Raw genomic sequence first — 16940 nt, forward strand, 5'->3', positions numbered from 1 at the left:
ATTAGTCACGTGTTAACCTAATACCAACAGAAAAAAAAAAAGAGTTATGACTAAGACAATTACAATTAGCGCATAATTAATAAAAACTTAAAACATTTATTGTTGTGAATGCACACCCCTGAAGATGGACTCATCCACTAAGGATTCCTCAACAATCGTCAGCATCTGCCTAAAAATGGAGAGTGATACTGAACGTATTCAGGTATCTCTCTTTTGATGTAGATGTGCTTAGTTACTAGTGTATAGGTCGATAGCAACCAAAGACGTAATGCTAATGTCTTCTATCATTTGCACACGTTAATTGATATATTAACTATATCTATGTGTACAGCAGTCGGATTAAAAGTTGTATTATTACATTACCAAAGTCTTAAAAAGTTTGTGTTAATTAAAGTGATAAAATTTATATTAACTTACTATTAGTCTAATTTCAAATTATATAAGACGCGAAGCTCCCAATTTCCTTGTTACATATTACTATAAAAACTAGAGCAATATGGAATATGAAAACCATACATTATGCTGTACCTCACATTTTACGGAACTAATGGTCGAGGTGCTTTATGGGATTAATCAGCCTCCTCTATTATTTCATTTTTCAGGATAATAATATTATTGTAAAACTAAGATTAATTTCAATATTAATAAGATATCAATCTTGTTGATTATTTTGACATTCTTCACATAGATTTATTTTTTATAGTTACATGCAAACGAATTATTATTTATTCGAATATGATTACATCCCAAACACGAACAGTCAAGTAGTCATGTTTGGGATGTAATCATATTCGAATAAATAATAATCATCAAAGAAGATGATGCTATAGTCATATTTTTATATATTTCCAAGACATTACAATTATACCTTATGAAATATTAAGATAAATAATGAGTAACCTTCATGATGTTACTGTAAAATAGCATTCATATCATCTGGGACCAACATATTTATCGATTATTCCCAGATATCTTGATTTTCCATCTTTACTCTTAATCGCACTGACGTAGTTCTCTAATTTCAACAGTAGTTTCATAAAAAAAAAAAACAACATTAGAAAACATTTATAGTATTTTTGATTTACGCATGTGTTTTGAAGTTCTAAAAACTGTTTAGCTGTAACATATAAACCAATTCGAAGTAGTATAAATTCATTGAATAACATACTTCAAATGCCCATAATTCCCAGATATTAATTTTGTGTTATATCAGTATTACTTTTTTGAATTTGGTATAATATAGTTGCGTTACATAACATAATTTTACATTAATCAAAACGAAATAGAAAAATTACAAATTTAATCTAATTCTTGACACACCCTTGAAAGTCATAAGTTTTTGCTTGATAATATTTATGTTTTCTTATTGGCAATCATACCACATCTCCTTATTGTTTATATTGATATTGACTTTTAACGTTTTCTTTAGTGTTAATAATTCTGAATAATGCAGGAGAGTCGTGGATAAGAAACATTCCTTCGAGAGTCAGGTTTTTTCCATTGATTTCTCTATCGTTTATACATACGGCACTATTTTGCTAATAAATGTATGTCGTAGCAATCTAATTAAAATATGTATTTCTCCGATTTCGTTATACTCATATGCAAGTTACGATTGATCGATATTTCAATTAGATTGAATTTCTGTGCAAATTTTTTTTTCATATGCAGGTACAAGTGTAACATTATTTGTTTAATTCACCACACCAGGTGGCGCAAGAAGAGAAGTCGAATTAGAGATCATTTATTCAAATGATAATTAAGAGCAGGGCCCATATTTCTTGGTAAGTAAAAATAGACGAGAATTTTATGTGTATTGGTAAAAAAGTTAATAATATGCCTAGGCGGTAAGTGCTTATAATCTAAATAAGATATCTCATAAAGAATACAAGATTTCTTATATACTTTAAAATATATCTTATTTCTTATACAGATTGGTTAATTACTCGGATGTAAATAACACCCCACCCCAGTTCAACCGAGGATAAAATTTTGTCAAAATTTCCAAAAAATAAAAATTTTGCCAAAATAAAAAACAAAAAGTTTTCCAAAATTCCCTCCCCCCCCCCCCCCACACACACCCCATTTAATTTTTATATGTAATATTTGACAATGCACAGCAACATCGGTGTTGAAAAAAATGTGAATTGGAAGTTCATAAAAATTATTCAATTTTATTCCCCGGTAGAAGATAAATTGTTATCTTGGTGCAATCAGGAGTGTACAGAATTTTATACCGGTGTTGAAAATGCATAATAAACCATTCGACAACACCAATGTTAAGTGTTATACAACCCTGATTACACCAAGATAACTAATATTATCAACTCTATAAGATATAGCTTGAAATTGGATAAATGTAAAAACGGCTTGCCATATATTATCCATTTTGTTGCCACAACCCTCACGATATTTATCAATTAAGTACTTTTGACGAGATCAATACGTTTTATATGGACCTGTTCAGATTATATTGACCGAGGACGAAGCCTGAGGTTCAATATAATCTAACATGTTCAATATAAATTAACAGGTCCATATATAACGTATTGACTGAGTGAAAGTCCTTAAATTATATATGACATACGTAAACAGTGTAAGTTTGAAAATGATATTGGCTCGATGTTGCTATTTTTGGAAATGATATTGACTCGATGTTGCTATATTTGGAAATGATATTGCATCGATGTTACTATTTTTAGTAACATGGAGTCAATATCATTTTAGAAAAATAGTAACGTCGAGTCAATATGTCAAAATAGTGAAAAAATACAAAATATATATTGGGAAACAATGCCGAGAAACAAGAAAAATCAAACCATATGTAATATATAGCAATATGTCCTAAAGAATGTTAGTTTGGACCAAAAAGAATGTTCCTATACATTGTTTTTATAGATACTTAAAGTTTGCCAAAATCTGTCAAAAATGCAGTTTTAGCTATATTTTCATGCGATCATAAATCATTTTGGACATCTGTTTAGAAATTAGACATGATATTAATTGTTACAACCTCAAAGTACACACATGGAGATGTGCTGTGAATATAAGTAGTGATTGAAAGAGATTTTGAAAATGGTCCTGGTGTGCAATACATTAGTCGAAATTGATTCTACTTCTTTACCGGATCAATCTATACTAGTCATCATTATACAAAATTGTACCATGAATTCTCTTAGACGTAAATAATCAACCTTTATTGGGATCTTCGTGTGATATCAGTAGTGCTTTGGATCAGATATTTCATTAAAAAAAGGGAAAATATTGAATAGAATTAAGTAACTCTGTTTCGTTGGTTGAATAGCTTTATGGAAAATAAAAACATTAGATTTGATTTGATAGACGATTTATCTGAAATCAGAAACTCACCAGCTTTTGTCCCTAAGATGCAATAAAGTCCCAAAAATGTTGTTAGACACCACTGCCAACAACGCGTCCAAAAAAAAAGGCAACGAGAAGCTACCCGTGGTCTAAAAAAGTAAAACGAAAACGCAGAGCAATCCCGGACTGATAGCTTCCCATCAACACAAGTCAACGAACATATTAGTATATATTAAGGTATGATCCATACGGTCTCCATCTATTACACGGCATTTACTGGCTAAAACGTCAGGAACCCATTATAAGAAATTTAGCTGCGTTTCCCTAGACACTATGTCACTTCAGTGGCTAATCTTTTTAAAACTCGGAGTCTAACTCTATTTCTAACTCGAACTTTAAATCGATGGGCAAAAGATTGTGCTGCTGTTCGATCACTAGGAAGAAGCATATGAAAGTGATAGACATCAATCATGGAATTTGTTTGGCATGATCATCGGAGGAACTGGTTTCAGTTTAAACTTGTCATACGATATGGTTCCCTGTTCGACATTGAATATCGTGCGGTAACATTTGTCATTTATATTTTAGCTTCTTTCGTCATTCTATTTAGAGGACTATTGAAACTATACCTGAGTGAACATCAAATTAATTTACCCTGTACAAATATTTATAGAAAATGTAAACTAGTGTTTTATTATTTTTTTTGCTGAACCATTCTTCAAAATATTAAAAAGCCAGAACAAGTAGATTACGCTCATTATTTAAAAAACGCACAATCTTCAGTTATACACAGCCACAGTGTGTATGCCAAATATGTGAGACTTCTTTGCACAGAGCAATTTATCTTTAGCAGTATTATATAAGATCGTGATTGACGTATTGGCGTAAGACTTGATTCACAGTGACATACATCATAACTATCCAATATATATAATGGTTAAACTCATATCAAGATAGCATGTCAAATATGCAGAGCCATGAAATTCTTGTTTTGTAGATTATCAAGTACATGTATTTTATTTCGTTATAGGGGTATCGTTCTTACTTAGCTACTTAAGTCTGGAAAAAAATTATTTGAGAAATTTCATAATTTGTTTCAGTGGTTTATATAGACCGTCTTAGAGCATCCACATGCAATTAGGAGGAAAACTAGTCCTATATGGTCGGGATAAACATTTATGAAAAAAAAAACTACTTTAAACAGGGACTTGTCCGACTGTTTTATAAGTAAAGTGAATTTCTAATCGTGGTCAAAATATTAAAAAAAAAATTAATCGAAAAATAAAATGATACACGCTGTTTACCTTAAATCTCTCAGCTGAATAACGCAATGAATGTTTATGGTAAGAATCTCTACTCTATCTCTTAATGCCAATCAACTAATCTATAATTTGATCATTCCGACAAATTTATTCAGTTAAAAAAAAAGGATCAACTAAACAATAAAATACACATTTAAAAAAATATTGTTGCGAAATCCAAATAAAAATGAAGGTAAAATGGATAATGCTCATGCATTTTACACCGACAGATAGCAACCAAAATCATGAGAAGTTAAACCATTTTATTGTGACATTGATTTCTGGTATATACGACACGCACAAACTTTTAGAATTGTGTTAGTGTTTTGACATGTAATAGTAATTGAACAATCAAGTCGGAATATGTTAGTTATATGTTAGTTATACGTTAGTTATAATAATACATTAACCAAAACGACGTAGAAGCTGTGCAGTATAACTAACATAATCCTATTATTAACATGAATGTTTTGGAGATATACGCGGACGATATTGTCAGTCTACGGCTCCTATGAAACATCTCTTTTTATGAAAAGAAGGTACGCCTTGAATTAGAAAAGGGTTGGTTACGACTAAATTGTAATCCTTTTTTTTTCTATTTTGAGACTTTTTGCTTACAGTAGTGAGAGATTCTGGTCATATGCGAAGAACCGGAAGCTTGAAGTCAAAAGATGGCTTCCTCCATAGTGACACATATACTAAGGCATCTATACTGAACCAGCAATTCCAGTCAGTGTACACCAAAGAAGATACCAGTACGTTACCAGACCTAGGTACTAGTTTTAATCCCATCATGGACAATATCATCATTCATGAAAGAGGCGCCTACAAACTCTTAAAGGGAATCCGACCATTCAAAGCGACAGGCACAGATGAAATTCCAGCTAATATCCTTAAACAGACAGCAGAATCACTAGCTCCTTATCTTACCCGGATGTTTCAGCTTTCCCTGGACCAGGGTAAGATTCCCGATGAATGGCGCAAAGCGAACATCGTGTCAATCTACAAGAAAGGAGAGAAACACCAACCCACAAATTACAGGCCTGTCTCATTGACATCTATAGCATGCAAACTTTTAGAACATGTTATACACAGCACAGTAATGGACCACTTTGATCGACACCACATTCTATGTGACGAGCAACATGGCTTCAGAAGTCGCCGATCCTGTGAGACGCAATTAGTTGAAACACTAAACCAGATTGCAAAAACATGGACCAGGGCCACCAGACAGACATCATTCTACTGGATTTTTCAAAAGCCTTTGACAAGGTACCACACCAACGCTTGCTCTTGAAAATGGCACATTATAGGGTGAAAGGAACAACATTGAGCTGGATAATGGACTTCCTGAGCAGCAGAACCCAGTCAGTTGTCCTAGAAGGACATACATTTACCCCTTTAGATGTTCTATCTGGAGTTCCACAAGGGACAGTCTTAGGTCCTCTCCTATTCCTGATATATATCAACGACGTGCCAGATTGTACATCTTCAGTTGTAAGATTGTTTGCGGACGATAGCCTGGTTTACGGGAAAATTAGAAATCCTGATGATGCAGCAACTCTCCAGAGAGACCTCACTGCCCTGGAAGAACGGGAACACAAGTGGCAGATGTGTTTTCATCCAGAAAAACTGCACTGTCATGAGGATCTCTAACAAGCGTCACACCCTGCAAACAACTTACACCTTGCACGGACACCAACTAGAAGTTGTTGATAGCGTAAAATACCTTGGAGTTACCATTAGTCAAGGGTACAGTGGAATATATACATTAATAACACCACCGGAAAAGCAACCAGGACCCTAGGTTTTCTCCGCAGGAACCTTGGCCGTTGTAAGCCATCTGTCAAAAACACAGCTGCCTATTGTGCACTGATCAGACCATCGATCGAGTACGCTGCCACAGTGTGGGACCCCCATCAAACCACCTTGATCAAAGACCTCGAACGGGTACAGCGCAAACCAGCACGTTTTGTATACTAACAGTACACCGACACTTCCCCAAGCTGTGTCACTGGACTATTAGACCAACTCAAGTGGGATACCCTACAGCAAAGACGAATGAACCAGCGACTTTTCCTTTGCTACAAGATCCAGAACCAACTAGTGGAGATACAACCAGCTATCTACTACACACCTGGGGACAGCAGAACAAGGGGTGGCCATAGAACCAGACAGATCAGAGAAACAAAGGAAGTTTACAACAACTCTTTTTTCCCGCCCTCTATAAGAGACTGGAACCTACTGCCAGACACAGTAGCAGCTTCACAAACACTTGAAGAGTTCAGGGCCAGATTAGCCAGTGTGCCCTGGACCCAGATGCAGCCTTACTAGACATCAACTTGCCAATTTGTACGGTGTAAATAGTTTTAATTATTTGGTTAATATTTACTTTTATTCAATGGAGAAGCCTCCTGTTTTACCAAGCGGAGTAAGTAAATCACTTTAGTATGAGGTCAACTCCTTACCGGAAGAAGGAGAAGAGTAATGGTCACGTTATTTTATCGTTTCTGTTAAATTTATTGACGGTTGTATATCGATACGTTAGATTAAGAGCTTGATACTACATGTATATTTTGTTGACACCTGTCTATTATTGAAAATTGTATGTTGCCTTCTTGGTGCCTTTGGTCATTTTTTCTTTTCTTTGGGTTACTGTCTCATTGGTTAATACCACACATCTCTTTTCATTTATACAGTTTTAGTTTTATTTGATGTGCTGCAAAATCGGTTCATAAGAAATCATAACTTTAAGTTTTATTGGTTATACATTAATGTGTATCTACACACACACATATATATATATATATATACAAGTCTAAATTGAAAACAACGTTCAAACCTATGATTGCGTTGGATAAAAACCGCAATTTTTATACGTGTGCATGCAAAACAAATTTCTTGATAGAGGGGTCTAAATACAGCACAAACAACATTTTCCAAAAGACCAAAAAAGTGAAAAAGTATATTTTAACAAAACGCATTTGACTAACAGGTCGAACAACAGATGTTCTTAAACCCTGCTGACTGCCATTGGCGATTGCCAAATAAACGGATCACAAGATGTTACAAAATGGATCTTTTAAAATTTATAAATTTAATACCAAACAGAAAACAATAAACTTGCGGAAAAGATAGTATACCGCAAACAAAAGGTGCAAAAATTAGTACACCATATCCGGATTTCGACAATTAATGTCTCTTCAGTGATGTTAGGGATCGAAACGGTATTTGGAAGGCCATATAATTTACCTCAATTTGGGATAGACTCTTGAATTTTGAAGAGTCGAAATATAAGAAATATGATGAACGGATCATATAAACCCGAAGGAAAATATAATACAAGCCCAAACGAAAAAATATAAACAAGTCTAAATTGAAAACAACGTTCAAACCTATGATTGCGTTATATATTGAAAAAAGCTAAAAAGGAAAAAACGAGTCATGTTTAACATTTAATTACATACCCCCTTATTTTTTAAACTGTATTTTAAAGTGAACGAAGTCTATTGATTTGCATCTTATTTGTTTTTCCTGTATCGGTACATGATCCGCATTATAATAAATTAAGTCCCAATACACATTAACAGGACTTCATTTTTTTCACTAACATTTTTGCAATCTTTATTTTTTTCATATTTCGAAACGATTAAATTGTACAAAGTTGAAAAGTCTGAATTGTAAGACAAAAGTGGATTTGAACTGTGCAGTGTATATCTGTGCATTATCCAGGTCAAGTTCTATCAGCCCTGAAATTTTCAGATGAATCTAACAACCCATTGTTGGGTTGCTGCCACTAAATTGGTAATTATAAGGAAATTTTGCAGTTTTTGGTTATTATCTTTAATATTATTATAGATAAAGATAAACTGTAAACTGAAAAATGTTCAGCAAAGTAAGATCTACAAATAAGTTGATACGACAAAATTTGTCAATTGACCCCTTAAGGAGTTATTGCCCTTTAAAGACAATTTTACACAATTTGCTTATCATGTTTTCTAACTTTAAAAAATCTTCTCCTCTGAAACTACTGAACCAAATCAAAACAAACTTAAGCTGAATGATTCTTAGGTTATAGAATTTATAGAATAAAGTTTGCGTTTTATTTTCTGTTTCCTCAAAAAACATGGCCGCCATGGCTAAAAATAAAACATAGGGTAAAATGCAGTTTTTGACGTATATCTCAAAACCTTAAGCATTTAGAGCAAATCAGACAGAAGTTAAAGTATTCATAAGGTCAAGTTCTACCTGCCCTGAAATTATCAGTCAAATCAGGTATCTGATTTTTAGGTAATTGCCCCTGAATTGATGATTTTAAGGAAATTTTGCTGATTTCGGTTATTTCTTGAATATTATTATAGATAAAGATAAACTAAACAGCAAAAATGTTCAGCAAAGTAAGATCTACAAATAAGTTTCATATGACCAAATTGCCCTTAAGGAGTTATTGCCTTTTAAAGACAATCATTCACAATTTGTTCATCTAGATTGCTTACTTTAAAAAATCTTCTCCTTTAAAACTGCTGAATCAATTTCAGCCGAACTTGGGCTGAATGAGTTTCAGAGTAACTAGAATAAATTTTGTATTTTATTTCCTTGTACGTCAAGAAACATAGCCACTATGGCTAAAATGGAACATAGGGGTAAAATACCTTTTTTTGCTTTTGAAGAAAATATGACAGATACAAAGAACATTTAAATGGCATTTTTAAGACACTCATTGATATATATTGAAGAGCAAAAATAATCATTGATGAAAGATTTAAGCAAAAAATTACAGGTGAGCGATTCAGGCTCTTGAGAGCCTTTTGTATTTTTTTATTCTGTTTTAATTTATTTTCTCAATGAAAAAAAATATTATGTTTTTGCTATCATAAACACAATCTTACTTTGGGGTCAGTTATGTAACCTGTGCCTACTCTTTTCTCTTATTTTCCATGTGTTAAAAATCAACGAACATTTTAGATAAAAAATCGTGCAAAATCAAATGACGACTTCATTGGAACTAAACTTCAAGGAAATGATAAATTCATGATCTCCTTTAGGAATCAGAGATGTCCATTGAAGCCATAAATCTGTGGCCCGACTCCTAACCTTGCACGAAATTCATAGATAGAACATAAAAAGAGGAGAGGCATTTTGGCCCCCTTTAGAATAAAAAAATCTGATTATTCTGTATACTATGAAATAAATTTATTTGCATCTTGATTTGTTATAGTGAATGGAAACTTTTTTGCACAATTTTTTCCAAGTGACTAATTCAAAAATCAATTTGCTGCATATCAGTTAATGTTAATATTCTTCTTCTGATCTCATCTGACAAGCTGTTTACAGTGAATTGGCATGTTACATAGAACAGCCAGTAGGAAAATCAATCAAAGTTGGTACTTGAGGAGTTTATTCCAATGACAATTCTTTTTTTATTTTAATTTTTTCATTATTACTTTTTTCCAGAACGTTTTATCTTGAGTTTATATATACTCAGTAACGTCCGCGCGAATAACGTGCAAAAAATGAATAGTTCCAAATCTCAGTGATTGTATGAGAGAAAAATTTCTTGCCACTATACATTCTCCATTGGATGCTACAATAACCACTTAACCAAAATCATATTCATTATTCATTGTTACAAGTATTAGTATAGTACTTACTATACAAATCCTTGATTGTTATGTATGGCCGGAATTATAGAATAATAGCAGAGAAAAGCTGTTATTCCGGATGGCCGGAAGAATAGACATTTTTTTACTATTTTTCCGGCTAACCGGAAGAATAGCCACTGCCTATATTACATATACAATGAGAACAAAAATAATTTTTCCTATGGCATTTGTTAATAAAATCATAAAACTGGAGAATATCATGTCATGGATAAATGAAAATGGAAATCATTGGCTATAAATCGCAATATTGTGCAATACCTGAAATTAAAGCCATACTCACATAAACTTTATTGAAATTGAAAATTACGTTAATGGTTTTTGTTTTATAAATAAATTTAACATTGTAACATTGTATATATATATCTTTAATAACTTCAAAATAAATCAAAATTACACTTTTACTGATGATTTATTCATCATTTCATATTTACATTTATAAATTTGATATCAACTGCTAGTATGCTCTTGCAATAATTAATAATGGGACAATCGGGAATAACCCCACTGCTCCTGCTGACCAGCATTCGTAACTGATTTGTTAATCAACCACGCAAATCATATTGTGCCAATACAATATGTGTTTCTAAAATTTATTTCGTTGATTATCCTATGTGTAATCAAGTTTACCACAGAAACAAAATTAAAAAAGGTCGTTTTAGCAATAAGTCAGAAAGTTCAAATAAAATGTTGTGGTTATGGTTTCTGGCAAGATGTTGAGATCGTGTGGCGAATTATGGGGATTTTTGTTGCATTTAACTACACATGAAATTAAACTACAGCTAGTAGTGGCTTGACGCTGTACATTCCGACATTCTTCATAATATATTTTAATTTATCTTGAAAATTTTAATTTAAGATAAAAAAAAATTATTTATTATGTCATAATAAAATTTGAAATATTACACATTCCGAAATTATCTTTATTTCAATTTATTTTGAAACTTATAATGTAAGATAAAAAAAAATATTATGTCACGATAGAATAAGGAAATATTGCGTTAATGAAATTGGAAATGTTACATGACCCGGAATAATTTAGGAGTGTATTTTCCGGTAGTAAAAATTTCAAGTAGCTCGTTGTGCAAAATATTTAGCAGAAGGGGGATATACAAGTAGTTATGATAATCATGCACGCAAATCCATTTAAAAAAAAATCAAAAGGCATTTATTTCCCGCTCAAAATCCTGTAAACGACTATGTAGAAAAAAAACAAACAAAAAAACAACCCAAAACAAAAACAACAAGAATCGGTGTCCATAGTACACGGATGCCCTACTCGCACTATCATTTTCTATGTTCAGGGGACCGTTAATTGGGGTCAAAACTCTAATTTGGCATTAAAATGAGAAAGATCATATCATAAGGAACATTTGTACTAAGTTTCAAGTTGATTGGACTTCAACTTGATAAAAAACTACCTTGACCAAAACCTTTAACCTGAAGCGGGACAGACGGACGGACGGACGGACGAACGAACGGACGCACAGACCAGAAACATAATGCCCCTTCTAATATCGTAGGTGGGGCATAAAAAATCGCATAGACCATATGTTTTCCACTATTTAACGTTTCTTACATACGAATAATTTATCTTCTGAAAAAGAAGTCATTTATGAAAATGTTAAAATTTGGAATTTCAGTATAGCGGATGTGATCAGACGAACAATCAGGATGTCGGATGACTGCAAGTTCTTAATTTCTATGCTTCGTGTTACTACAATAATGCATCTAGATAAATTAACAATCTCGTATGTATTGCTTTTTAAAGGAGCGTCAACTGTCAAATTCGTGTCACCGATTTGACTCAAATTCTCATGATTTCAGTCATAAGATACTAAAACGTATAGTATCTAAATTATAAATAGTCTAAAATAACAATTAGCAATTAACAATACAAGGACTCGATAATATGCCGTTTCAGCGTTTCGTGTGTATTTTAGTCTAGACGTGACGCCTTCCAATTAACAATCGAGGTACGTGACCTCCGATGACTGCCGACGGCATAAAACCGGACTTTAAACAGAAATATAAATATAAATAGATAGCGAGCCCGTGCAATTGGGCTTTTATAGATTTGTTTGATTTCGTGTTATAGGTTAAAATAAACGTTTATCGTCGTGTTTACCTGTATAAGAATATTTTTTTGTGAATCGAATCTGGCAAAGAAATGGTTCACCTTATTTCACTTTCAATGTTGACATTCTTTTCCTGTTAAGGGACCGGTCATTATTAATCTCCAGGGGGGGGGCGGCAAAAAAGTAGGGGGGGGTCATGAAAAAAATTGAATCTGATAGAGGGGGGGTCATTCTTTTTCAGGTTGATCTAGTAGGGGGGTCATGAGTTTATTGGCCATAGATTCATTGATCGCCATATACAATGTACCATGACCATAGACTATACATGTATAGTCAGAGCTAACTTGTCTCCTAGTTTGACTCTTTCACAAATATCAAACTGTCACTATCAGTGATCTACCTAGAGCTAGTCACTTTACTCTTTGACGAATTTTATTGTCAAGTGACTAATGAATATTACCAAAAAATGTGCAAAATAAGTCACTTTTCTTATGTTTTTCTTAGCCATGATGTTATAGAACTAAGAAACTAGGAATAGAGACTATAAAATTGGTTTCATAATCCTGGCTTCACCACAGCAAAAGTAGACTTTGCTTTTTGAAGGTGACACCATTTTTATTTTTCAAGATGAACTCATATATTTTACAAACTGTTGTTTTATGTGTACAGAAAAATATTCTAGAAAGACATTTTCAAAGCATTTTATTTTTATTTTTATTCCATATTTAAATATACCTCATATAGATTTCCACTATAAATAAATATATGAATGATTTTTTTTACATGTATAGTGGAAGGGCCAGAACTAATCTTATAGGAAAAATTTTGCTATCAATTTTATCAGTGTGTAGGAAATTTCTTTTGCAGGCACACAAAACATAAAAGACATGGTCTCAACAAACTGGTAGCTTGGTTAATTTCTGTCAATTTTAAGGATTTAATTAAAGAATACAAAAGCTAGAATTTTCTATTCGGACTAATTTCAGATAGTCACTTTTAAAAGTTTATATAAATTTTCAAAACCACTTGGATTTTCTTATCTATTGTATTTTGACCTTATAGAATACAAGGTTGTTTGATAGTTTGGTGTATTGCTGTCAAATTTATGGATTTTATTAATAAGTAAGAAAAAAAATCTCAACTTTTCAGTTTAGGCTAAATTCAGATAGTCACCTTTAAAAATTTTTATAACTTTTTCAATTCAACTTGGATTTTCATAAAACTCTACACCTATCTCATTCATATATAGATTTTACAGAATTCTAGGTTGTTTGGGAGTTTAGTGTATTGCTGTCATTTTTATGGATTTAATAAATAGGTTAAAAAAAAGCTTAAATTTTCAGTTTAGGTTAATACCAGATAGTCATCTTTAAAAAAATTTATAACATTTTCAAATCAACTTGGATTTTCATATAACTCTACAGCTATCTCATTAACATATTGATCTTACAGAATGCCAGGTTGTTTGGTACTTTGGTTTATTGCTGTCATTTTTATGGATTTAGTTAATAGGTTAAAAAAGCCACAATTTTCAGTTTTGGCTAAATTCAGATAGTCACCTTTAAATTTTTTTATAACTTTTTCATATCAACTTAGATTTTCATATAACTCTACAGCTATCTCATTTATATGTTGATCTTACAGAATGCCAGGTTGTTTAGTAGTTTTGGTGCATTGCTGTTATTTTTATGGATTTAAAAAATAGGTTAAAAAAAGCTTAAATGTTCAATTTAGACTAAATTCAGATAGTCATCTTTAAAAATTGGTATAAAGTTTCAAATCAACTTGGATTTTTATATAGCTCTACAACAACTATCTCATTAACATATTGATCTTACAGAATACCAGGTTGTTTGGTACTTTGGTTTATTGTTGTCATTTTTATGGATTTAGTAAATAGGTAAAAGAAGCTACAATTTTCAGTTTAGGCTAAATTCAGATAGTCGTCTTTAAAAATTGGTGTAACGTTTCCAAATCAACTTTGATTTTCATAAAACTCTACAGCCATCTCATTTATATATTGATCTTACAGAATGCCAGGTTGTTGGGTAGTTTGGTGTACACGTATTGCTGACAAATTTAGGGATTCAGTGGCGGATCCAGAAATTTTCATAAAAGGGGGCCCACTGACTAACTAAGAGGGGGGGGCCGCTCCAGTCATGCTTCAGTGATTTCCTATATAAGAAACTAAATTTTTCCCACAAAAAGGGGGGCCCTGGCCCCCTGCCCCCTAAATCCGCCTTTGGGATTTAATTAATAGATAAAAAAAGCTGCATCAAAGTCAAAAACATGTCTGCCTAAATTGCTTTAAAAAGACCATAATTTCTTTCTTGAAAAGTAGAATAGATAAAGGGACATTGTATATTTGAAATATAAGAATGCTCTATTATTAAGAAAATAATTGGTAATTCAGCATATGGTAATATGTTTACTTGTCTTAAGAGTTATTGTCCCTTAATTTAAATTATTCCCTTTATTTTTAAATAATATGGTATTTTGAAAATTGTATACAAATTGGATAGTTAGTTGATATTTTTTTGATTGTTAACAATAGTTTGAATAAATCTTTATGTCCTATGGTCACAAAAGGGGAAAAAAGTGGTGACCCTCAATTATTTAATAGAACAAGGACGTAAGAAGAGATACATTAAACTGTTTCAAATTTAAGATGACCTCAGATTTCAGAAAAATATAAACTATTTATATTAAAGTACATTTAATAGTCAATCTAATTAAAATTAAATCCTTTAATTGCTCCCGTTCTGATACGCGCGACATATCAGAACGGGAGCAATTAAAGGATTTAATTTTAATTAGATTGTTTAATAGTATGGTTAATATTTCTTCATATGTTTTATGACTTGCATGAATATTGTTAGCACTTCTTAAGCCTCTATGAAAGGCTGGCTGATATAGTATGCTATTACTTATGTCTTGAGATTTAATTGTGATATTGTATATATCTGAGGCTGCACATATAAAATCAAATCTATACATGTATATTCATACTGGTTTTAAAATGAATAAAATGTATGTTTCTGATACACACATAAATATATATATATGTGGAATTAACTAGCACATTTTGAATTTTGTATTTATACACCAAAGTCTATTCTTTGATTTCCAGACATATAAAACATGCAAATATTAAAATAGAAAAAGAACCTAAATCATTTTTGATTGTCTTTTAAGTTTTAGAGGGGGCAAGAACTCTATTTATATTTTTTTTTAGATGGGCAAGGACTCTTTTTATAGTTTTTTTTTAGATGGGCAAGGACTTTTTTGTAGAATTTAAAAGGATGGGCATTAACTTTTTTAATGAAATAATATTAAGAATGCACCGGCCCATCCATCTGGTAAATATTGAACGGTCCCTTACATCAGTGTATTCTTCTATCAGATGTCGTCCTCAATGCATTCTCTGTGTATGTGTATTAAAAGGAATATTAGCAACATATAATAATTGAATCATTTGAAACCTTTCAATTATAATCAGAAAAGAGGAGGGGGGTGTCAAAAGTTTTTATGTAGTTGAAAGAGGGGGGGTTAAATTTTTTAACACATTTTGAAAAGGGGGGTCAATCATTTTTTATCATTTCAAATTTACATTTTGCCGCCCCCCCCCCCCCTTGGAGATAAATAATGACCGGTCCCTAATGGCTGAACACCGCTTGTACATGTGTTACCAACCGGCCATCTCCAGTTAAGGGGTTAAATTGAAGGTCATAAAATTATGATTACGGATTCAACTGTAGGTTAAATTATTGACTTGTATAATTAATTCATTAGCGATGTTTTGAGCTGATTTTGACCAGAGACATATATACGTCTCTGTTTTGACAAAGGGCCAAACTAATTGCATTGAATATAACGAAATATTATTTCAAGATTTCACTTTTGTTAATACTTGAAACAAAAAGAATCGCATTTTAATTGTTTTGTCCAAATCGTAGCTAATGCCCCTTTACATATAGTATTTCAGTTTTCATGTACACACCAATGATTTATATAGATTACTAAGTAGTCTTACCCTGAATAATCTAGTCTTAGTGAGCTACCATTTGATTTTTATGGGGGGGGGGCTAGGATGAAATTTGAAATTTGAAAAAAAGGCAGGACAGAAGTTTTGAGTAAAAAAAAAGGCAGGATGAGCAACTTGGCAAAAAAAAAAAGGCAGGATGACAAATTATGTATAAAAAGTCAGGATAAACTAATAAAAAAAAGGCAGGACCGAGATTACAACTTAAAAAAATGCAGGACACAATTTTTCATCCTAGCCCCCCCCCCCCCCCCCATAAAAATCAAATGGTAGCTCCCTTACTATACAAATCCTTGTACACCCATAAACAGTGCTGTTCAAGGTCGTTAAAAACTTCCATTTGTTGTTACAGTGCTGTTTCACATGTCATCCTCTCAGATAAGAAAACTTTGCTCCCTGAACATCTAGCTTAAAAACAAGCGTACGTGGTATCAACATTTTTATTCTATTTTTTGAAAATAGCGCGATATAAACTACATTTTGAGAAAGTGATAAAACAATGTGTTTTTGTTTTGTTTTGTTCATATACCCTTACTAC

This window comes from Mytilus californianus, unplaced genomic scaffold (assembly GCF_021869535.1).
Source record: "Mytilus californianus isolate M0D057914Y unplaced genomic scaffold, xbMytCali1.0.p SCAF_5, whole genome shotgun sequence".
Classification (NCBI taxonomy): domain Eukaryota; kingdom Metazoa; phylum Mollusca; class Bivalvia; order Mytilida; family Mytilidae; genus Mytilus; species Mytilus californianus.